Here is a 24,608-nt window from a genome sequence, read left to right as displayed (position 1 = left end):
GAAGGGCAGGGGAAAGGAAAGACATATTGACCAGGAAGAGGAGGAAATTTTCATGGTATGGGATAAGAGGTTTTACAGAACTTGAAAAGGTTTTACAGCACATTCTAAAACGCAAATTTGAAAATCCCAAATTCTGCACCATTTTCCCTCCCTATAATGCATTTTGCACTCCCTGAAATATCAACTGTGTGTTTCTCCCTCCACAGATACCAATGATCAGTGCCAAAGCCCCATTGCCTGTGGAGAAGGTGATGTTTGACTTCCTTGTACAGCTGCAGTTCGTGTGGTGAAGGTGCTCCCACAATGTGTTTGGTAAGAGCTGTTATAGATTATTCACTCAGTAACATTGAAGAGTTGACAATGTATGTGCAAATCAACAACAGTTTGTTTTTTTTTTATCATGTTTATAAATCCACAGAAATACTATTGAGAACTTCTGACGTAAGGCCACAGATGGGGATATTAGGTCAGGTGATCAAAAGAATTGCCAAATAAGCAGGTTTTCAGGAATACCTTAAAGGAGGAAAGCAGGTCTGAGGGGGTTAGGGTGGGAATTCCAGACCGCGTTGCCTTGGCAACGGTAGAAACAGCCAGACAGTTGAAGCAATCAATAAACTCATCGTTGGGAGTCTGAAAGAAAATGAGTTGTCGGGGTCTCACAGGTTGTGTGGTGCAGGGAGACAGGGGTGTTCACAGCCAGGAATTACATCAAGGGTGAGAATTTTAAATTGTTGCTTGTTAATAGGAGCCTTTTGATGGATCAACAAGTTTTGGTACAAGTGAGCACTTGGGCAGTCGGGTTTTAGACACTCTTGAGATTACATGTAAGTTGAATATGGGAGGCTGGCCAGGAGTGTTTGGATAATGAAGTCTGGAGATAACACAGGGATGGACGAGTATTTCGGTCAATGAGCTGAGACTAGGGTGGAGTTGGGTGATGTCACTAATGTAGAAATAGTGCTTTTGGAGTTGGGCTGCTGCTCCTCCTCCTCATCACTCCCCCTCACCAAATCACATATTGTTCCTTGTTCTACCTGTCTGTCTTTTCTGGTTATGTCCTTCTCTCCCATTCTGCTACAAACTAATATTTGACCCCACCGTTGTTGGAAAACCTGCTCCATCCCGACTCTCCCTTTCCTTTCTGAATTCCTTGTATTTGGTGTCCCTTAAGGATCTCTCCTTGGTCCCTCCTGTTTCTCATTTACATACTTCCAGGAGGTGACATTGTCCAAAAGCACCGTGTTAGGTTTCACATGTACACTGACAATGCCCAGCTCTCCCTCCCCATCATCGCTCTCCATTACTCAGTTATCAAACTGCTCATCACGCTCTCACTACGCGATTGGCTGCAATTTCCTGCAACGGACCGTTGCAATGATTGAACCCATTGCCTTCAGTTGCTATTACAAATTACTTTCCCTTACTGCTGAGCCCCTCCCTCTCCCTGGGAACTATCTGAGGCAGAACCGCACTCTTCACAATATTGCTCTCATATCTGACCCCAAGGTGACCTTCAGGCATCTACACAATCACAAACATCAGAAATTCCAATCTCTTAAAATGTTGCTTATCTCCACCTCATTCCAGCTCCATTGCTAATGAAACCCCTGACCCGTGTCGGTGTTGCCTTAAACTTGACGAATCCAAATCAGAACTCATGATTCCGTGACTGACCCAGAATCTGGTTCCAGACTCCCTCATGATGGGAAACATCCTCCCAGTATTTACCCTGTCAAACTCCTTAAGTATCCTGCATGTTACAATGAGATCCCCTCTCATTCTTCCCAAATCCAGTGAGTAGAGTCCCAACTTCTTCAGTCTTTTCTTAAAAAATAATCCCTGCAAACCAGGGATCATCCCAGTCAATTTTCTGTGAAATGCCTCTGATGAAATGACGTATTTCCTTAAATAAAGGGACCAAAACTTCTGTCATTTCTCCAGATGTGGTCTCACTCGCACTTTATAAAGTTCCTCTCAGGTATATACTCCAAACAACTCCGTTTAAACTTGCACAGATGTTGTTGGAAATGTTCAGCAGGTCATGCAGCATCTGTGAAGGAAAATCAGTTAAAGTTTCTGGTCTGGTCACCCTTCCTCAGATACGTTAACTCTAATTTATTTTCGCACCTGCTGTTAGACCTGCTAAGCTTTTCCAGAAACTTCTGTTTCTCTTCCTGGTTTCCAGCATCTTCAGTTGTTTCGGTTTTCACATCCTTTAAAATTGCCATCTCTCCTCTAGAATTTGTCATTTCCACATTGGAAAAAAGATTCACATTTGTTTGTTCTCCCCTACCCTGGGAAAAAAGAAACCATGACTAGTCACCCTATCATTGCTCCTCATAATTTTATAAAGTGCGATAAAGCCACCTAAAATGTCCAGTGCTGCAGGGAAATAGCCTCAGCCTATTCAGCCTCTCCCTATGGTTCAAATATTCCAATACTGGCACCACAAGGTAAAACCTTTCTGAACTCTTGCAAGTTTCCCAACATCTTTCCTGTAACAGGGAGACTGGAATTGAAAGCAGTCTGGGGATTCCAAAAGTGGCCGAGCCAATAAACTGTACAACCGAAACATGATCTCCCAACTCCTATCCTCAATGCACTGCCCAATAACAGCTAGCATACTAAACACCACCTTCACTGACCTGTCTACCTTCAACCACACTTTCAAGGAACAATCAAACTACACTCCGTGGTCTGTTTGTTTGTCAACACTTCCCAAGAACTTGCCATTAAGAGGTTGAGTCCTATTCTGGTAACATCTTTCTGAAATCATGGAGACCACAATTGAATGCAGTATTCTAAAACTGGCCTCACCAATGCCCTACTCAGCCACAACGTGACCTCCTAACCCCTATACTCAGTGACAGAATCCCCACAGTGTGGAAGCAGGCCTTTCTGCCCATGAGACCATACCAACCATCGGAACAATATTCCACCCTAACTCTGTAACCTACCATTACCCAAAGCTAATCCAACTAGCCTGCATGTCTTTGGATTTGTGGGAGGAAATTAAGAGCACCCAGAGGAAGCCCACGCAGACACAAGGGGAGAATGTGCAAATACCACACGGACAGTTGAATCAAACCAGAGTCCATTTATTGACCAGCACATTCCATTAAAGGTCAGTGTCCCAAATGCTACATTCAGCACCTGATCTCCCTGAAATTCCACTTTCCAGGAACTATGCAGTTGTTCTGAGCCCTTCAGAGGAAATTAAGGTGAGGAGGAGAAAACACGAACAGGGTTGAGTTGTAGATCTATAAAATAACTCTCCATCTTCCCCCTCTCTGTTCCCCCCCCGTCTCCCCCCACTCTGTCTGGTTCCCCCCCTCCTGTCGGTCAGTCCTTTGTCGGCTCCCCCACCTCGTCCGTCATCCTCCCCCGTTGGTCTGTCCCACAATCTGTCGGTCTGTCCCCCCATCTTTTGCCCCCTCGGTCTGTCCCCCCTCTGTCAGTCGCCCCCCTGTCGGTCGCACACCCGTCTTCTTCCCCCCTCCATCGGTTGCCCCCCCCCCCCCCGTCTGTTCCCCCTCTTTGTCGGTCGCCCCCCCAACCGTCGGTCGCCCCCTCTGATCGCCCTGTCTGTTCCCCTCCTCTCTAATCCCGCTTTCTGTCCCCATCCATTTCTGTGCCTCCCCTCTCTATCCCCCCCTCTGTCCCCACCCATTTCTGTCCCAACCCTCTCGATCCATCCACCCTCTCTGACCCTCCGCCCACCCCCTCTCTGCCTACCCTCCCTTCCCAGTCCCCTAGTTCTGTACTCCCCCCTCCGCAGGGAAAATATCTTGTCTATTTACCCTATCCATGCCCGGCCTGATTTTAAAAATCTCTTTCAGGTCACCGTTCAGCCTCTGACGCTCCAGGGCAAACAGCCTATCCAACCCTGGCAACATCCTCTACTTCTTTTCTGACCCCTTTCAAGTTTGAGAACATCCATCTGATAGGAAGGAGACCAGAATTGCATGGAATATTACAAAAGTTGCCGAATCAATGTCCTGTACAGCCCCAATATGACCTCCCAGCCGCTACACTCAATGCTCTGACCAAAAAAGGCAAGCAGACCAATTGCCGCCTTCACTATCCTATCTACTTGCTACTCTACTGTCAAGGAACTATGAACCTGCACTCCAAGGACTCTTTGTTTAGCAGCACTCCCCTGGAACTTACTATAAACTGTATAAGTCCTGCTAAAGTTTGCTTTTCCAAAATGCAGCAGCTTGCATTTTTCTGAACTGAACTCCTCACCCCATTCACCCTTCTGATCCAGATCCCCTTGTACTCTGAGGTAATCTTTTTCCCTGTCTGCTACACCTCCCATTTTGGTGTCATCTGCAAACTTACTAACAATACCTCTTATGTTCACATCCAAATCATGGATATAAGTGATGAAAAGTAGTGGATCCAGCACCAATCCTTGTGACACTCCACTGGTCACAGGCCTCCAGCCTGAAAAGCCCCCTCTGCCTTCTACCTTCGAGCCAGTTCTGTACTCCATGCGATCTAACCTTGCTGACCAGTCTCCCATGAGGAACCTTGTCAAACACGTTACTGAATCCATGTAGATCATGTCCATGCTCTGACCTCAGCAATCCTCTTTGTTACTTCTTCAAAAAAACTGAGTCAAATTCATGAGACATGATTTCCCATGCACAAAGCTGTTTAGATTAGATTACTTAGTGTGGAAACAGGCCCTTCGGCCCAACAAGTCCACACCGACCCACCGAAGCGCAACCCACCCATTCCCCTACATTTACCCCTTTAACCTAACACTATGGGCAATTTAGCATGGCCAATTCACCTGACCCGCACATCTTTGGACTGTGGGAGGAAACCGGAGCACCCGGAGGAAACCCACGCAGACACGGGGAGAATGTGCAAACTCCACACAGTCAGTCGCCTGAGTCAGGAATTGAACCCGGGTCTCTGGCGCTGTGAGGCAGCAGTGCTAACCACTGTGCCACCGTGTCTCCCAGCTGTCCCTGCCTGAGCCTCCAAACAGAACCTTCCTGTAGTTTCTCTCCTGTCAGACTCTGCCATTGCTCAGTTTGTCCAGGAGTCCCTCCTGCTGCTGCACTGATCCTGTCGCTCACTGACCTGTCCATCCCCCAGTGTCCTCCAACTTCATTCATTGTTTACAATCTCATTACCCCAGTTCTCCTGTTATTAGAATCCAGGATTTAACTCTGTACATTGGGGTCTGCGTTGCCCAGTTATAGGTGTTAATATTCTGGATAAAGTTCAAGTACACCAGCATTTTGTCAGTGAGTCTGTATTGAGTCCTGTTAATGCCACCAACACAGTTGAATTCCTTTTGAAAGGCAGTCCCCGTATCCCTTGCCCACCAGGAAATAGTGGCAGTGTCCTTACCTCTGAACCAGGAGGATCAGGCTCAGAGTTGAGGAACAGCATCTTTGAAGAGGCTGATTAGTAAACCTGCCCAAGCCACCAGGCCATGCTGTCTCCCAGCTGTCCCTGCCTGAGCCTCTAAACAGAACCTTCCTGTAGTTTCTCTCCTGTCAGACTCTCCCATTGCTCAGTTTGTCCAGGATCCCCTCCTGCTGCTGCACTGATCCTGTCGCTCACTGACCTGTCCATCCCCCAGTGTCCTCCAACTTCATTCATTGTTTACAATCTCATTACCCCAGTTCTCCAGCCCCACCCCTTCCCGTCTATAGAGACGGCTCAGTAGTTAGCACTACTGCCTCACAGCACCAGGTACCCGGTTTCGATTCCAGCCAAACCCAGAGTTTGTGCATTCTCCCGTGTCTGAGCGGGTTTCCTCCGGGTGCTCCGGTTTCCTCCCCCAATCCAAAGATGGGCAGGACAGGTGAATTGGCCATTCTAAATTGCCCATAGTATTAGTTACATTAGTCAGGGGTAAATATAGGGTCGGGGAATGGGTCTGTGTAAGTTACTGTTTGGAGGGTCATTATGGACTTGTTTGGCCGAAGGGCCAGTTTCCATACTGGAGGGATTTTGATATATTGGGCAGCAGCTGCTGTCAATCACCCAGGCTCCTGTTTGATTGGGAGCACATGCTGTAGGAGAGGAGACCAGTGTATGGGTGCAGTGCTGGCCAATTGTGGGAGTATGCACAGTGCCTGGGAAGGAGGTTGTGGTGTGAGGGATTAATCTGTCATGGGCATCTTCCTCTCTCTGGGAGCAGGACCCAGGGGTGTGGCCCGTTTCCTGGCCCCCTGACATGTGATCAGAGTATCAGTGGTGCAGCATTTTGCAAAAAGTTATCAGAACTCTTTTGTGAAGATTCAGGGTTTTTATGGAAAGCGACAAGGACGGGCCTGCAATTAGAGTTCTAATTTGGTTCATTTTAGTAAGGCGGGTTTTGGCCAGAGTGTGCAGGAAGCAGTGTATGCAGGAAGAGCTAGGAAACTGAATTCAAAGAGAGGAGAAAGAGTGTGAGAACTGGGCGTGGAGGAAAGGAGTGAGGAGATTGGTTTGGATTTCAGTTCACAGAAGAAATAAATTGTTTGACTGACAGTTAAAACTTTGGGGAACAAGAAACTACAATTTAATACTATAATTGTCTTCTAAAGATCCATCCTGTATTAACGTGGTGAGTTGTTTTCTCAGTTGTAGAGTACTGAAAGGGTGGATTTGTGGATGAGAAATTCAAATTGAACTTCATGTTCAGATCTGATAGTTACTTCATCCTTGCCGATCTGAATATCATTGGCTTTTTCATGTGGAAGGAAAGCTGTGTATTCTGTCCGTGGGCGAATATTTCAAATGTCAGTGTGACTGGAAACATTACTAAGGTACAGCCAAGTCCATGTTAGTGTGGAGAGAGGTTTCATTTGTTTTTGAAAGTCTGAAAAATCATGGCACGTTTCCCAGGAACAAGTAAGCCACAGCTTTGCTTTGTAGAAGGACAAGTCTTTAATTAACCATGCAACCAGAAAGACACAAGGATACCTGCACAATGGGAAACACTATGAAAACGGGATTGTTAGAAAAGAGTTCATTCTCGATCATGGATTGTAATTCATTGGCGTTGTCACGTCGGTTCCAGCACCATGGGGAAATACTGGAAATATGAAGAATGCAGTGTAGGTTTCAGTTATTAAACTGTAAAAAGTGCAGAACAATTTACAAGGATGTTGCCAGGGCTCAGGGGTCTGAGTTATAGGAAGAGGTTGGACAAGCGAGAATTTTTTTGTTTAGATCAGAGGAAACTGAGGGGGTACTTTTCTAGAAGTGTATAAGACCATGAGAGGCATGGATAAGGTGAATGCATTCAGTCTTTTTCCCAGGGAATCAAGGACTGGATGGCATCAGTTGAAGGTTAGAGGGGAACTAATAAAAGGGAAGTTGAGGGGCAACTGTTTTACACAGAGGGTGGTATGTATATGGAATGAGCTGCCAGTGGAAGTTGTTGAGGTGGGTACACTCACAACAGGTAAAAGACATTTGGATAATTACATGGATAGCAAAGGGTCAGAAGCAAATGGGCCAAGTGCAGGGAAATGGGGTTAGTGTGGATGGACATTCTGGTCAGTATGGGCCAGTTTGGGCCAAAGGGCCTGTCTCTGCTGCAGGATGCTATAACTCTAAGTGCATCTGCTATTTCTCCCACTAACTCTGTTGGTATCCTGGGATGTGTTCCATCAGGGCAATGAGACTTGTCTACCTTTAGCTCGATTAGCTTGCCCAGCTCTAACTCTTTCACGATAATGGTTATTTCTAGGACCTCACCTTCATCAGTCTCCTTCTCAATTACTGGCATGTTCTTCGTAACCTCCACTGTGAAGACTGATTGCTGTGTCCTCATATTCCTGAACCCTGCTGGATAGGAATAACTGGGCACAGAACTCTGAGAGGTCTTCTTTGAGTCTTTATTGATGAAACATGGCAGTTATCTGGATAGTGTACATGCAGACCACCTCCAGGCAGCATCAGGTAACTCCCCGCCTGTCCGATGTAAAGCTCCCATTCTCATACATTTGTGGTTTGGGACTTTGAATAGAGACTGTCTCTCAGTATTATCTCCATGGCAACGGCAGTTAGAAAGTCGAGTTCAGTTTAGCGCTTTGTGGTTAAAACGCACACCCCTCCCCCACGCCCCTGTGGCTCCCTCAAGTATTTGACAGACGCTTCAGTTTCAGTAGGGTATCTATCAGGATTCTGATGTGGAGGAGCCGGTGTTGCGGTGGGGTGGACAAACTTATTAATCACACAATACCAGGTTATAGTCCAACAGGTTTATTTGGAAATACAAGCTTTGGAGTGTGCTGTGAGTTTTAACTTGATCAGGATTATCTCTATGGGAACAGTTAAGTGCTTCAACAATTACAGAGGCCATATGTTCCCCACACAGTAAGTTCCCCTCTCGCAGTGTAAACTGCTATTCCGGCCCTGGGGATAACTACTCATCACTTTTCTCCCCCAATCCCATCTAGCTTTCTGTTGATCTTTAAAGTGTTTCTAATCTCCGAGTTTCTCCATGGTCTTTGCCAATTTGTATGCATTCTATTTCAATTTGATAGACTCCCTTATTTCCTTAGCCACTCATGGCAGATTACTCCTTTTCCTTCAGTCCTTCCTTTTCACTGATATATACTTTTGCTGAGCACTTCGAAAAATTGCTTTGGTATTCCCCCACTGTCCGTCAACTTTCCCACGGTAAAGTCTTTGCTTCCAGTTTACATTAGCCAACTCCTGTCTCATCCTATTGTAGTCTCCTTTGTTTAAGCACAGGATCTTGGGATTGGATCTAATCTTCCAGCTTTCCAGCTGTGTTCTAAATTCAACCAGATTTATCAGAAGTCTTTTATCAGATTACGAGGTGAGGCAATGTTTCCTGGGTGTTTTGCGTTTCATTGTCAATGACCTTGGCTTTGTAGTAAAGTATAGGATAGATATTCACAACAGAGTATTCTGGACAGTGTGAATGTACTGCACAGTCTAAAACCATAAATCACTGTCTCCCCTCAGTTTAAAATTGCAAAATCATTATCTCCTATATGCTTCCTCACTACCTAAGTTTGGAACGCTAATCCACCTGACTATCCTGCATTTTTCAAAATCTCCTTTGGTGAAGTTGGTGATTTTTGGATTCAGCTTTCCAGTTATTACCGTAAGAAGATAAGCACTGGGCACAGGAGAGGCAATGCAGCCCTTCGAACCAGCTCCACCATTTAATACGGTGATGATTGAGCTCACCTCGGTCTCAGGAGGATTTTCCGACCTGTTCTCTCTCACCCTTCATCTCATTGCAAATTAAACATCTGCATCTCTTCATTAAATCTGCTCATTGTCCTGGCAACCGCCGCATTTTGAATAGGGAATTCCACAGATTCATAACACATTGAGACCAGTTCATTCTTCTTCATGAGAATATAATAGAGTTCCTATAGTGCAGAAACTGGGTATTCATCCAACGAGTCCACACCAACCTATGATGAGCATCCCATTCAGACCCACCCTATCCCTGTAACCCTGCATTTCCCATAGCTAATGGCCTAACTGGCACATAGATGGACACTGTGGGCAATTTAGCATAGGCAATTCACCTAACCTACACATCTTTGGACTGTGGGAGGAAGCTCGAGCACCCGAGGAAACCCACACAGACATGCTGAGAACGTATAAACTCCACACAGTCGCCTCTGGCTGAAATAAAATCCGGGTCCCTGACGCTGTGAGGCAGCAGTGCTAGCCACTGAGCTACATCTGCTTAATATCTGCTACCCCTTATTAACCTCCCCACCCCGCAATTGGCTGAATCTATGTTCCTTACGTCAGAAATCAGGTTGTGGAAGCCGATGTCTCAGTAAAATCCAGTAACAGCCCGTGTCTGAATGGGGATCCTATACACAACACCCTCCAGCCCTCACCTTTCATTCACTATCCAGAAACATGTCTTCAGTGGCTTCATGGGGGCTACAACTCCCACAATCCCTGAGGCAGCGACCACACATATGCGGGGAAGCCCAGAACTGCATGTGTACAGAATATGGGTGGATTTTGGAGCATGTGCTTTGGGGCAATTAGCGGAAAGCATTTGACATTGTGATTGGCTGGAGGAGGAACGTATCAGCTTGTAGTATTGACGGGTTGGGGGGTCAAAGTGTCACCATACCCACATGGGCCCAAGTTCCATCCCCAACTTGTCATAATGCTTGGAATCAACCAATGGGAAACCAAGAAGGATCTCACTCATTCTCCCAGACTGAAGGTTCCTCTTCTGTCCAGGATCTGCCACCTCCCTTTCTGTTCCTTTTGATTTATTCTGCTGTTGCATTATTGACTTGCAGCAACTGAAGGGAAAGGAAGTGAACCCAGAAACGGTGCAGAGTCTAACCAGGACAGGAAGGGGTGGCATGGATCTGTTTACCAGTAACTCCATGAGAATGGCGGCGGGTACATTCGGGACAGCAGAGGCAGAATGGTGGGAGAGAGTAAGTGGGCTGGAGCGTTACAGCTTTGGCGGAAGAAAGGGAAAAAGATATTCCAGAGAAGCTAGCATTGTCTGCTCTGAATTTCTAACCTGTACATATTCCTTTACACAGGGTGCTCGATGGTAAAGATTTGCAGACTGAAATCTCAAAATCATGTGCAGATCGTGATTAAGTTAACCAGCATTTGAAGAACCAAAGATGGAGAATAACTTGAACAAAATCCAGCGACACTCTCCCTCCCAGCATTGTTGGTCTATCTGTGCCAAACAGACTGCGAATGGTACAAGACAGCAGCTCACTACCATCTTCTCAAGGGTAACTAGAGATGGGGAATAAATGCTGGCTGGGCCAGTGATGCCCATATCCTGGAAACGGTTTCTATCTTTAGTTGCTGAAACCCCGTTGATGTTACTGCAGGATGATGAGGGATGCTGAGTGCGTCCTCCAGGAGGCAGCACCATCACATTAACCCTGCCTACACCCACACAGTCACACAGCAACGTCACTGGAACAAAAGGCAGTGAAGCCAAAGGAGGACTTAGATATAGTTCTTCGAGGTAAAGTCATGAAAGGGGATTGGAACACAACAGGAACAGGAGACTGAGCTGGTTGGTCAGCTGATTCCCATTGAATGGTGGACAGGATTGAAAGGCCGAATGGCCTCCTGCTGCTATCTCCCAGGTATGTATATAGCCATGGAGCCCGGGTAGGAAGAAGTAGGCAGGGCAGGGATTCTGCAGGCGAATGCACGTCCACATCAGTTTTCAGTGAGGGACGGTTTGATGGATTTTATTTAACATTTGTCTTTAACACAATGTTTGTGAATTTGATTTTAAAATATTGTAGCTATTTATTCCACAATAAATAAAACCAAAAGAAAAGAAATGAAACTATCTGAATATAACAGTTTTTAAAATTTCAAATGCCCTTTAGAACAAAATCCTGTCTCTTCCCGGACACCATCACTTTCCAGTTACTCAAGCTCCAGGGAAATATTCCCTCCCTGTCTGAACCTTTGGTTTGATTTAACAGATGTTCAGTTCTCATTCTGTGAGCTGTGAAGCATTCTTTATTCCCCATTTCTCTCACACAGCTGAGCAACCTTCTCACCATCAACATCATCATTACACCATTTTGGTTCACATATAATCACCAGCAGTAAACCACCCATGTAACCAATTGAATATTTATAAACAACGCCCCTTACAGGCAAAGCAAACCATTACAAATGACAAAGTGGGAAGGGACCAAATCAAAGTAGAGTTGGGGGTAAGGAGGCAGCGATGGAGATAAAGCACTGTATCCACTGCAGTGCCCACCTCTATCTAAAGACATCGGGAGAATTGATGCACACCACATGCTCCTTCTCCAAGGACACCCTGCTGTGTCGCCTTTATCCTCAATCATGGAATAAAATCCCTACAGTGTGGAAGGAGAGCATTGATCCATCAAACCCCACCAACTAACCAAAGAGCATCCCATCTGGAGCACTCCACCCCTGTAACACTGCATTTCCCATGGCTGATCCACCTAGTCTGCACAATCCTGGACACTATGGACAATTTAGCATGACTGATCCACCCACAAATCTTTGGACTGTGGGAGGAAACCAGAGCACCTGGAGTGGACCCACACTATCCTGGGGAGAATGTGCAAACTCCACCCAGGCTGTTGACCAAGGCTGGACTCCAACCTTGTACCTGATGCTGTGAAGCAGCAATGCTATAGAGCAATTTAAATCAAAACAGATGATCCCTGCTCCTTGTCACATTGCTGTTTGTGGAGACTTATTGCCCAGCGAGACATCCTGAGATTCGGAAAGAGACAATATAAATTCAGTCAACTCCTGCCGAGTTAATCTGATTAACAACAATATCGATACTCCAACAGTGTTATCAGACCTCGTACCTACTCTATCATTTACGATTTTTAACCCATGGGAAGTTTGTTACCAGCTTCGATGACAGCCATAATGCTCTGACCACTTTGACGGAGCCAGTGCAAGTCAGTTCTAATAGTTAATCTGTTTAGATTGAATCTAAACAGGATACCCCACAACAGGAAGTGCTCTGACACTCAATGCCTGCAAGCCAAGGTCATTGTCCTAAAACCACTCACGTCTGGCAATACCATTGAAGATATTTTAGACAGTAACCTTTCAGTCTCAATTGCCAGTTCCAGTCCATGAAGAAGCCAGTAACATGCCAGTGAATTGAATTCTAACAGCAGCATTGCCCTGGCAGGAGAGATTGAGGAGCTTGAAGCTGTCTTCTCTGGAGTATCTAAACATGAAACACTTCAATGAACAAAAATCTTCAAGAGCTCGAGAGGATAGATACAGGAAGGATGTGCTCCCTGGCTGGTGTGCCTGAAATAAAATAAGCACTAACTGCGGTATCTTCACCCAGCATCCCCTTTACCTGCATCAATATTTAAGATTTATTTGCTGCTCTAATTATACTCCCAGTTTTAACTGCTGTAATGTTGATGACTATGCAAATGTATAAAATATAATTTAATCCATCCCAAAGCCTCTCTGTACTTGTGTCTCACTTGTGTTCACCGAGACACTCATTCAATCTGACCTCTTTACAAACCCTGCCCTGATATTTCCTTAGAGGGCTCAGAATGAAATATTCACAGAATTGTTACTGCGCAAAAGAAGGCTGATTGCCTCATCAGCTCTCCAAAGGATCACCTCACCGAATGCTATTCTTCTCCCTTTACCCCATAAACCTTCCCATTCGTCCATTTGCAATAACACCGGCGAGTTCACAACTAACCACAGCGATTGGATTTGTTTTGTTTGTTCATTAGATCATAGCATCACTTGCTGGGGCAGCATTTGTCATCCATTCTAACTGCCCAAGAGATCGTTCAGAGTCAACCACGTTATTCAGTGTCTAGATTCACATGTAGGCTGGACCAGGTCAGAATTAACACAGTCTCCCAGACCCAATGACATGAAGAGTTGATTTCTGGCCTATTATCTTATTTCAGAAATGATAATGAATAATTTTTGCAGTTGAATTAAAAGTGAAAGACCAAAATGAGTTTTATTCTGATTGAGCACGTCCTCCTGTTTCTCTCAGTTGTTATTGACAGTGTCATTCCCCTCGCACCAGAACCTGTTCCAGAGAGTGTTACAGAAAAGGCAGAATGGTCAGCTGCAGGTGGTCACCTGACCGGTCACTGGACCCAAAGGTTCACTCTCCACAGATGCTGCCAGATCTGCTGAATTTTTTCCAGCAATTTCTGTATTTGTTCCTGATTTCCCAGCATTTACAGATGTTTCGTTTTTGAATATTGATCTTGTCTGTTGCAGAGGAGTTTATTGATGAGTTTGGAGAGTTTTGAACATTGCAACTTAGGCCACAAATCAGCCATGAAGGGCTGAATGGCTTCCTCCTGTTCCAATGAAAGTTATCCATCTGCAGCTTGTGGTAACATTTCCCCTCACTGTTCACTTCACACCCATGTCTAACACACTGTTAGTGACTGAACAAACCTCCTGTGTTTGAACTAAACCTGCTCATGTTCAGTGGCTCCCTCTACTGCCACCCGGATTTAACTCTCATCATGGAATGCTGTCTCGTGTTACTGCGGGAATGCCCACAAGGACTAATCCTGGAGTCTGTATCCCTTGGGATCCAAAAATCCCGTTTATTTCCTTCTTCCTATTTCATTCTGGCATTGAACTCGGTTTCAATCCATTCTCCTGTCATGCTCTTCAACATGTCCTTGTGGGTGGGCTAGAGGCAGCTGGCATCTGAGATTGTGGGGGGAGGCAAATTCAATCAGGGATTTGGGAAAACAGTCAGACAATAACATATCCGTCTGATTGTTGACTCAGACAGATAGGCAGAAAGAAAGATGCACATTTAGATAGCACCTTTGATGACCTGGGGCAATGAAACATGCTTCCAACCCAATGATTTCAACCTCAAATCTCTGAAAACACAGACACAAAGCTTCCTACTTGTACCAGGTTGTCTCTCAGCCGCCTCTTTTTTTAAGAAAAGAGTTTTAAGCTGTTACGCCTTTCCTGGTGATTATAACTTCTGTGTTTCTGTCAGATTTGTGACTGAATCTTTATTTTCCTGTTGAGTGATGCTAGTAGCAGAAACAGTTCCTGACTTGTGACGGGTTTCGGTTTACACATTCATTCCCACCCTCACATACAGTGTGAAAGTGATGTAAATCAGAAGGAAAGGATTGAGTGAGCACCCACAGAAACACAAAAGGCAGTATGTGTACCTGAGTTGAATGAACCTGGACTTAGGAAAACGTGACAACAATCACAACTAGTTAGAATTACAGAATCCCTTAGGCGCACAAAGAGACTATTCGGACCATCAAGTCTGCAATGACCTACTGTCCCACCCTACCTCCATAACCCCACATTTACCATGGCTAACCCAACCCACCTAACCTACACACTACAGGCCATGTTTGCACAGCCAATCCATCAAACCTGCACATCTGTGGGAGGGTCACATATTATGTCTAAGTGCTCAGGATTGTGGATGAAGGCTCACAAATACTTGACTCTGACGCAAATCCTCTTTTTTTTTTCAAAATAAAATCTGGGGGAAACTGCAGCCAGAAAGATTTCCGATTATCTCATGAGGAAGAGAATTCAAAACTCGTGCCACTGACCCAGGGGGCGCAGTGAAGTCACAGAGGTCTGGGAACCATCAGAAATGTAACAAGTTGTGAGCAAGGTGGGAGTGAGACAAGGACAAAAAGGTAGTCTGTCACACGGGGGAAGGCAGGAGAGATTAAATTGCAGAAATGGTAGTCCCTCAAGGCCACGGGGAATGGAGTTAGGGCTGGGAAAGAAACCAGGAAACAAGGTGAGCAGCTGTCAAAGAAATACATTGAAAAAACAGATTATAACAACATAGATGGCAGAGTATGCAATCTGAAATTGTTGCTCTCATTGGTGAGTACAGAACGCTGTAAAGCCTGGGTCATTCCATTACAGCCAACACATGCAGGATAGGCCAAGTGGCCTCGATCTGTGCTGTAACTTTCTGATAAATTTATTCTGACATTTGGAATTCAGGTCGGATGATGTTCATAAATTCTCAAATTGGACTTGAGTTTAATATTCTGGAGAAATATTAAATATATCACAATGATCCCATTCTGCAGACTTTAGTCCGCAGCCCTGCATGTTCCAGCATCTCAGTTACATCCATGTCCTTTTATTGTAATGTGAAGCTGGTTACTGCCCCTGCCACCCCATCAATGAGTTCCTGCTCCCCACCATCTCCGAGTGAAATGAATTCTCCCCTCCCCTTCTTTCTGGGAATTAATTTCAATCTAAATCCTCCAGTTTCTGACTTCTCAGTTAATGAATAGCTCCTTCCTATCCACTCGATCTGGATTCCTCAGCATTTTATCACTTCAATTAAATCTCACCTCATCCTCCTCGGAAATCATCCCCAGCCTATCCAACCTTTCCTCAGAGCAGAAATTTTCCAATTGTAGAAATATTTTGATCAATCACCTCCGTACCCTCTCTGGTGTGATCACATTAACCCTGGAATAAGGGTATCAGAAGTGTGTGCAGTACTTTAACTGTGGTCAAACGAGTGTTCCTGACATTTCCCACGTCACCTCCGTGTTCTTGTGGTTATCGCTCACACAAGAAGTGTCCTGGTTTTCCCACATGGAACTGGATGTGCACTCCATGGGGCTGGGATTCCATACCATGTGTTTATTTGTTAACTAATCTTAAATTAACTTCAGATTAAAACAACATTATCAGCTACCCACCAATCAACTTCTTCCATTGTACTCAAGTCACCTTACTTTTTAAAATCTCTTTAAAATTATTACTATCTAAACACAACAGGCTTTAATTTGCTGATCAAGTATTCAGATGTCTCCACTATTACAATCACTTGAAGATTATCTTTACCTTCAGCTATATTTGGTGAATTGAACACTGATTGTAAATATATGAATATCAAAAGTTTTATGATAATCCAGTTTGACATTCTTGTTGGTTAATATCTTGAAGAGAATTGTTCTCAGAACTCCAGATGTGCTCTGACTTCATTCACAACTGGATTTTGTTGGACTGCAGATCTTAGATCTGTTCTGTTGTTTCCCGGATTGCTTCACTCTGTCTATTACTTGCTGCTTATGCTGTTAGGCACACAAGTAGTCCTCTTTGGGAACTTCATCAGGTTAACACCTCACTTTTAGGTATTCATGCTGCTGTGACTGACATGCCCTCCTGAATTCTCCCAGTTGAATGAGGATTGATACTCTAGTTTGATGGTAAGAGGTAAGTTGGGGGATATGCGGGGCCGTGATTCTGTAAGTTTTGTTGGAGTACAATTCTACTGCTGTTGGTGGAAGGAAAGAGCTAAACTCCTACATTGTTGGCCCCATATACTACATGCAGTATCATGAACACTGATAGGCCAAGACATGAAATACGAGCAACACTGTACAATGATGCAGGATCACAACTGCAGTAAGGGGAGTTTAAGATCCAACTTGACACAGGATTAGGGAAAGTAGCAGCTGATCAGATTGTCTCATTCATAGTCACAAAGAGACTCTATGAGATTATTGTACTGTTGGGGGTAAGGATGGAGGAGGTTGGGGAGATGGAGAGCCCTTCAAAAGAAACTAATGTGCCTGAGAGTTGTGAGATAGAATTGATTGCCATGCATTTAACAGAAAGCTAATTGAAACTGTTTTTATCCCCAAAAGATAACAAGACTGATGGTGCTTCCAATCATCACCAGAAACAAACCCCAGGATACATGGTTTGGAGATGGATGTCAATTGCCAATCAACATCCAACTCCTGCAATCATTGAGCAAACGTATGTGTGATTACCCAGTTCTGATGAACCAGAAAATCACTGTTCACTCTGTGCAGATGGACAGCGATGTGGGGCAGTATTGGCCGAGTGGTATTGTCGCGAGACAATTAATCTAAAACCCCAGATAGTGTTCTGAAGACCTGGGTTCAAAGCCTGCTGCAGCAGATGGGAGGATTTGAAATCAATTTAAAAAAAACTTGTGAATTTAGAGTCTAATGATGACCATTAATCGATTGTCAGAAAAACCCATCTGGTTCACTAATGCCCTTTCCAGAAGGAAGCTGCCATCCTTACCTGGTCTGGCCAACATTGTGACCTCAGACCCACAGCAATGTGGTTGACTCTTACCTGCCCTCTGGGCAATTAGGGATGGGCAGTAAATGCTGCCGGGCCAGCGACACCCTCATCCTGTGAATGAATAAAAGAAAATAAAAATCTGTACCCAGTGTGAATCTGTGCATGTTCAACAATGTTGTGAACATTTCCAAAGCTAAGATCTCTGTGTGCACAACTTTATCAGCTGCCAAAACCATTGTTCATTACTTGGCATGAAAAAGAGAAAAAAATCCTTCAACTGTGGCTATCAGTAAATTGACTGGTGTCTCAGCAGGATGGCTGCCTGAGTGAATCCCTTCCACCACACACACACAGAGCAAGTGAACAGCTCCTCAGTCTGACTGGTTTGGCCAGTTTCCAGGTGGGATGGGTAAAGAATTCCCTTCTGGCATTCCCCACATTTCCAGAGTCGATCCCTAGTCTGGCTGCACTGGTGTTTTGCCATTTCAGATAAATGCCAGCAGAATGTTACACACACCGTTCGCCTCCCCCCCCCCCCCCCCCAAAAGAACCCAGTATAAAGCAGTAAACATTATCTCCTGCTGTGGAGGGACAACCTGTATTGGTCTGAGTAGGAACACTGAGCAGATTTACCTAAATGACAAATTAATCGGTGACCAGAGCAAATTAAGCAAGTCCAAATAAAATCATTATAGCACAGAAAGAGGCCCATCAAATCCAAGCTGGCTCTCTGTAGCAGAATCCCATATTCTCATTCCCCATACATACCCCAAACTCTGCAAGTTTATTTCCCTCAGAACTGATCTAATTGTTTTTATCAATCATTGATATTCTCTACTTGCACCACCATAATAGGCAACATGTTCTGCATACTTCCAGCCAATACAGTCAACAGAAACACTTGCTCATATTCGGCTCTCTCTAAACCTTACATCTGGTCTTAATATCAAATACAGATATTTTTGTCTGCTATATCTAGGTCTGTTATAATCTTATACAGCTTTATCAAAAATGTATTTAATGTCTGTTTTGTTCCACAAATCCAGACGACACAAGTTTTCTGTACAACAGCAGTAGCTTTATTATCGGACAGCTCGCAAGAGTTTCAAAGCATCTCTAAAGTAGCCGAGTGCCTACCTGTACAGACTCATCTTCACGAACCTCTGCCTTACCCACAGAGACAGTATATTTAATAAGAATTAGACAAAGACATATCAGTCACATGGGCGATTGCTACTACATAGTTTAAAGCTGGTAATTATGAATTTACAAAGCTTGATGAATGCCAATGTCCTGTGATAATGTGTGATGGATTACAGAAACTGATTATCGTATTGTCCATGATTATGTGTTGATGGGAAGAGATTAAGGCAGAAGGGTTCTTCTTTCAGTAAATGGGGGATTCACTTACCTATGCTCATATGGAGGGGAAGTGAGACAATCAGAGCAGGAGGCAGTTTTACAGGGTTGTGCCCAGGGCTCTCAGTCTTGTCTGGAAAGGGTAAATTGCTCTGTCTGGGGTTATGGTGGAATCCACATGTGTGGCTCCAAGAGGTTCAATTTCGAAGATACAGTCTGCCTCACCCCTACTGAGGTGTTCAGTCTGTATTGGAAGAGTACAGGCCTTGTACTCTTACAATACGGCAGTAAGACCTTTGGCAGGATAATGTTTAACCCTTGAGTCACCAATGCATCCTGAAAGAGAAGCAAAGTATGGAACAGGCCCCTCTGTGGTATTTTAACTTCCTCATCCTGACCAGGAATCTGTTGACCACAATTGGGTGCAATGATTGACTGTGACCTAACTAGAACTTTGTCAACGGTCAGCATCTTTTCCATGAGTATGTTATCATTCCCTCTATTAATGAAGCCCAGCATCCTGTACATTTACTCAAAACACTTTATGTTCTCTCTCCTTTAAGGATTTGTACACATTGTCCCGCATTCCTGCTGTCCTGCTCCCTGTGTCTGTGCCATTCAAATATATATTCCGTTTCTACATTGCTTCTCTCAAAATGCATCAACTTACTGTGTGTTCTAAAGAAGAGACATATTATACTCAAAATATTATCATTCTACCCCCTGGAAAACAGAACAGTACAGCACCGGAATAATCGGCCCACCATGTCTGTGCTGATCATGATGCCATTCCAAACTGATTCCATCTGCCTGTACATGATCCATATCCCTGCCAACCCATGCCTGCTTATCTGTCTGTCCAAATGCCTCTTAAACATTGTGATTGTTTCTGTTTTTACCATCTCTCAGGCAAGTACATTCTAGTCACTGACCACCTTCTGCATAATAAACTTGTCTGACACAACTCCCTTTTAACTTGCACAGATGTTGTTGAAAATGCTCAGCAGGTCATGCAGCATCTGTGAAGAAAAATCAGTTGATGTTTCAGGTCCGGTCCCCCTTCCTCAGAAATGTTAACTAATTTCTCTTCACAGATGCTGCCAGAACTGCTGAGCTTTTTCAGAAACTTCTGTTTTTCTTTCTGGTTTACAGCATCTGCTGTTCTTTCAGTTTTCATTTCCGTTAAACTTGCCCCCTCTCCCCTTAAATCTATGGCCTGTGGAATTGGTCATTTCCACTTGGAAAAGGATTCAGATTATTCACTCTGTCTGTGCCTCTCGGATCACTCCACAGCCACTGACTTTCCAAAGACAACAATCCAAGATTTTCCAACTTCTCCCAATCCAGGCAACATCCTGGTAAACCCATTTCCACCCTCTCCAAAGCCTCCACATCCTCCTTATAATGCGGTGCTCAAAACAGCACACAATACTGCAAAGGTGGCCTAATGACAGTTTTATATTCAGTCCCCTGACAGAAGAAGGCAAGCCTGCCATCCATCTCCTTCACCACATTCAGGGAGCTGTGAACTTGCACCTCTGTATATCAATGCTGCTCAGGGCGCTTCCTTTTAGTGTATACATTCCTTTTACAATGAGCCGCCCGAAACGGATCACGTCACACTTGTCTGAATTAAAACCTATCTGCAATTTCTCCGCATAACCTTCCAACTGATCGCGTCCTTGATGTTTCCTTTGACAACATTATTCACGATTCACAGCTTCTTCACTTTGTGCCATCTACAAACTTGCTAATTAAATCATTTACATTTTCAGGCTAATCATTTATATGTATTACAAACAACAGATGTCCCAGCTCTGACCCTTGTAGAACAGAGGCACTGGTCACAGACCTCCAGCCGGCAACATACCCCTGCACATCTGTTGCTGGGAGAAATATCAAAGAGGAGCCTTGAGTTCTGTGCTGAGCAGCACGACCAATGTTTATTCAGAGCTCCTTACTAATGCATGATGAAAGAGTTCCCTCTCTGGAATTCTGTGGCTCCCCCAGCCAAGTCCAGCATTTTGATGTGTTTCTTTCATTCGTTCCACTAGTATTTCCCCCCTGACCCGATCTCCTGGGTTCGGGATGTCAGCTCGGATGTTTATGAGCTCCCTTTCCCAGTCTCTGATTCTCTGTCCGTCTGCAACTTCCCCTCTCAGCTCATGCAGTTGCTTTGTCAGTTCTTTCACAAATTGTTTCACCCTATCCTTGCCATTGTACATCTCCTGCCCTCCCACTACCATACCCTCTGGCAGCTGCATAGTCCATCCGGTCACTAATTCAAAGGGGGATTGCTCAGTTCCCTTTGCTGGGGTTGAAGTCAGTTTCATTAGGATTGTGGGGAGTACACTAACCCATCTCTGCCTGTCTCTGTCAGGGCCATAGTCAGACATGCTTTCAGTGTCTGTTTCATTCCTTCTCCTGTCCCTGAGCTCTGGGGGTGGTATGTGAGATGGGATTTCTGCTCAGTACCAAACAGGCCACAGAGCTGCTTAACTTAGTTTCCTGGAACGTGTGTCCCTTGGTCAGAATCTGCAGGGGAATGCTTCCGCCCACTGAGTAAACCTGTTTATTAAGACCCAGCAGGATTTCCTTCCCTGGGATTGGGATGGGGGTGTACATAAAATCCATCTGTAATTGTTCCCGTGGGCCCCTGGGTCCCTACGGCTTCCTCCATTTTATCCTGATTGTTTTCCCTGGCTCACGCTGTGTACAGACTACACCCCTTTGACAAAACCTTCTTGTTCCAGAACACCCCTGTAGTTGATCATCCGATATTGCATTTTATCCTGCTCAATATGGGCCAGCCCATGATATGTTTTTAATAATGTTTGTCTTATACAGTGGCACTGCTGGATCATCCTATGTCCTATTACTGCCCCACCCTTTTCCCATTCCCGTTTCTCCTGCTGTAGGACTGTTTCTGGAAATGTCTTTAAACTTTCCTTTCTCGCTTCTGTAGCTACTGCCACTGCATCCTCCTCAAATGTCTGCACCGTTTCAGTAAGTATGCTCATCCATGTCACCAACTACCGCGTTGGTGTGGGGTTTCTACTTTCCTGTGAGCTCTAATCTTCATTATTGCTGCTTCACTGGGAAAGTTAGCTGCTTCCACTAACTCTCTGACCTGTTCTTCATGCTCAATGTGGCCCCCAGGCAGGGTGATGTACCTTCACCGAGCCCAGTCATGAACTATACCAAAGGCATGCTGACTGTGTGCATTTTGCCTCCCTCATCCCTGGATAATGTCCGCGCTTCTGCCAGGGCTCGTGATGGTTCTCTATTTCTTGATAATTCCTCATAAAATTCCCACAATAATTAAACAATCCTAAAGTTTGCCTGATCCCTTTACGGTGTGTGGGTGTATAGTTTTATAATCATAGTTTTTGTTCCCGCTGGGACTGTTCCCTCTCCCTTCCTGATTTGATCTCCCCAATATGATGTCCTAGTTACGTCTCTCCCTACCTTCCCAGTTGCACTCGCTGTGCGTTAATTTTAAGCCTGGCCTGGTTAACCTGATTCAATACTCTGTATAATATCTGGATATGTTCTTTCTTCACTGTTTGAGGTGATGAGGTGTTGGTAAGATCAGTGTGACTAAATCCATCAAACACACATCGGTGGGATATGCTGGAATATTGCAGGATCCCTGAGGTAATAGTATCCTGGTCGCCTGTTCTCCTCAGTCAGTAAACACCACTTTCATCTGCCATTCAATGTCCACAGGTATGGACCCAGACTATTTCCAGCTTCTGTCAATCTGTCACTCTCACAATTATTGCCCCCTCATTCCCAGTTTTGTTGAGATCCTGTTTGTGTGGGGAGTGAGAGGGCCCTCGATCTCTACAGGGTCGATAGATAACAACCCACTTTCTTGTTTGAGTTACGCACACCGCTGAGTTCGTCCGAGCAATAACCCACTAGATTCTTTGACTGTCCCAGTCTCCCTGCAATGTAGCTACTCCGGAGAAGTTGCCTCTCCTTTTCTTTCTGTCCCAGTCCTGGCCGGAACATCCCCATGTTTAAATTCGGGTGTTGATGTCAATAGTTGCCATTTTAGAATAAATAGGAGCAACTCCCAGAAGGTCCCTTCTTGAGTTTCACACCTCCATATCTGAATACATTTTGTCATACTCCCAGTCTACATCGGGGCAGCTTTGCTTCATCCAGCTTCCTAGGTTCCCACTCCGACTGCTCTCATTTTAGTAATTGAGGGAGTGAGGGGTAAATGCTTATCGGTAACTGACAAAGATGCTCCGGTGTTAGCATCATGCAGTTTTGGCCCTTCAACAGCGCGTCAATGAATATTCATGGGCTATGCATATACTTAGGTGAACACAGGCCACACACAATATGAACACCTATCTCCCTCTCTGTGCCTACGTTCCTTGTCTATGTGCCCTTTCCTGCTTCCCTTGTAACATTGTGGGTCTGATTACCCTCCCTGTACTGCAGCTATTCCCCTGTGTTTCTGAGTTTGCCTCAGCTCTCATGACGCAATTCAGAGTGTGGTTAGAATTATCTCCCACTGGGAGTCCCATGTTTATAATTACAGTTAAATAGGATCCCATGTCATCTTTTAAATACATCAAACCTATTTCATCATCACAGGTTGGAGTTTGGTAAACCCCCGTGGTCCTTACACCTCAGGCTTCCTCTCTGTATAATCCTCGATATTATCCTTGGGCCCCTGAGTCACCAAGGTTATTTTAGCCCATTCAGCTTGTCCCGTCCCCTGTGTGTCCCTGCAATATCTGTTAATGCCTGGAGACACTGATCGGCTGTACTCTGGGAGGAACCGGCTTGTACCCCATCCTCTCATTGCAGGGACAGTTTCTGTTTACACTTCAGGGCATCTTGGCCCGAGGGAGGGTCCATACATCATCTTCGGTGAGACTGTGTACCTGTACTAATTCATCCATATTGTCCCAATAAGGCCCATTATTACCATTTCTCTACCAGGCTGTGTGTTCATTCACCAACATCTGTCGTTCAGCGGGTGAACGGTTCAGGTTTAGTTTCTGTCAGTTCCCTTTGTTGCCCCCCCCCCCCTCCTGTCTGTCCAAGTTTGAGCTTTGATGCCCAGCGATGCTATAGACACGGCCTTCTGGGCCTTACAGGGCGGTGGGTCATCCCACCCATTGCCGTCCCTCTGTCCATACGTAGACGCTTTGTCATCTAACCCGTTCCTGCCAGTGTCGCCATCCTCACTGCCTTCTGAGGAGAGAGAGAGACTAGGTACCTCCCCCACTGTAACTACCACCTGGCCCTTTGGATTTAAGGCCTCACGTCTGAGAGGCACCACCTTCACTTGTTCCTGTTTCCCATCATAATGTAACATTCCATCATTCCTTGAATAAAACAGAACAAAATGTGAATTTGGTTTGACTTGAAATATTAATAATTTGACATTCACTTCACTTATCTATAGAGGTGAAAATTGTACTGTGATTATTTAAGTGAATTTAACGTGATCATACAATGAAAATAACTCTGATAATCAACGACAATGAATGAACTGAATAATATGTGATTATTTGTACCAGTTCTTGCATTGAAAATTCGATTTTATTTTAATGCTTGTCACCCATTACGTCATGCATAGTTATTAGGGAATAAAGTAATGGAAGGATATCAGAGAAAATAAATAGACTTTAATTTTAGCTTCACTGCAATAA

General features: G+C 44.8%; 1 long non-coding RNA gene across 1 annotated transcript; it reads left to right on the top strand.

Moving 5' to 3' along the window:
• Positions 1–203: 203 nt before the first annotated feature.
• Positions 204–17,277, top strand: LOC148135772 (uncharacterized). Its single transcript, XR_015754916.1, has 3 exons — positions 204–312; positions 10,533–11,102; positions 17,157–17,277. It is a non-coding gene; the product is annotated as an uncharacterized LOC148135772 (long non-coding RNA).
• Positions 17,278–24,608: the final 7,331 nt, after the last annotated feature.

This window comes from Chiloscyllium plagiosum, unplaced genomic scaffold (assembly GCF_037043375.1).
Source record: "Chiloscyllium plagiosum isolate Xiang-an unplaced genomic scaffold, Cpla_swu_hap1 HiC_scaffold_48, whole genome shotgun sequence".
Taxonomy (NCBI): domain Eukaryota; kingdom Metazoa; phylum Chordata; class Chondrichthyes; order Orectolobiformes; family Hemiscylliidae; genus Chiloscyllium; species Chiloscyllium plagiosum.
Note: the sequence above shows the minus strand (reverse complement) of the source record. Positions and strands in the feature narration are given on the sequence as shown.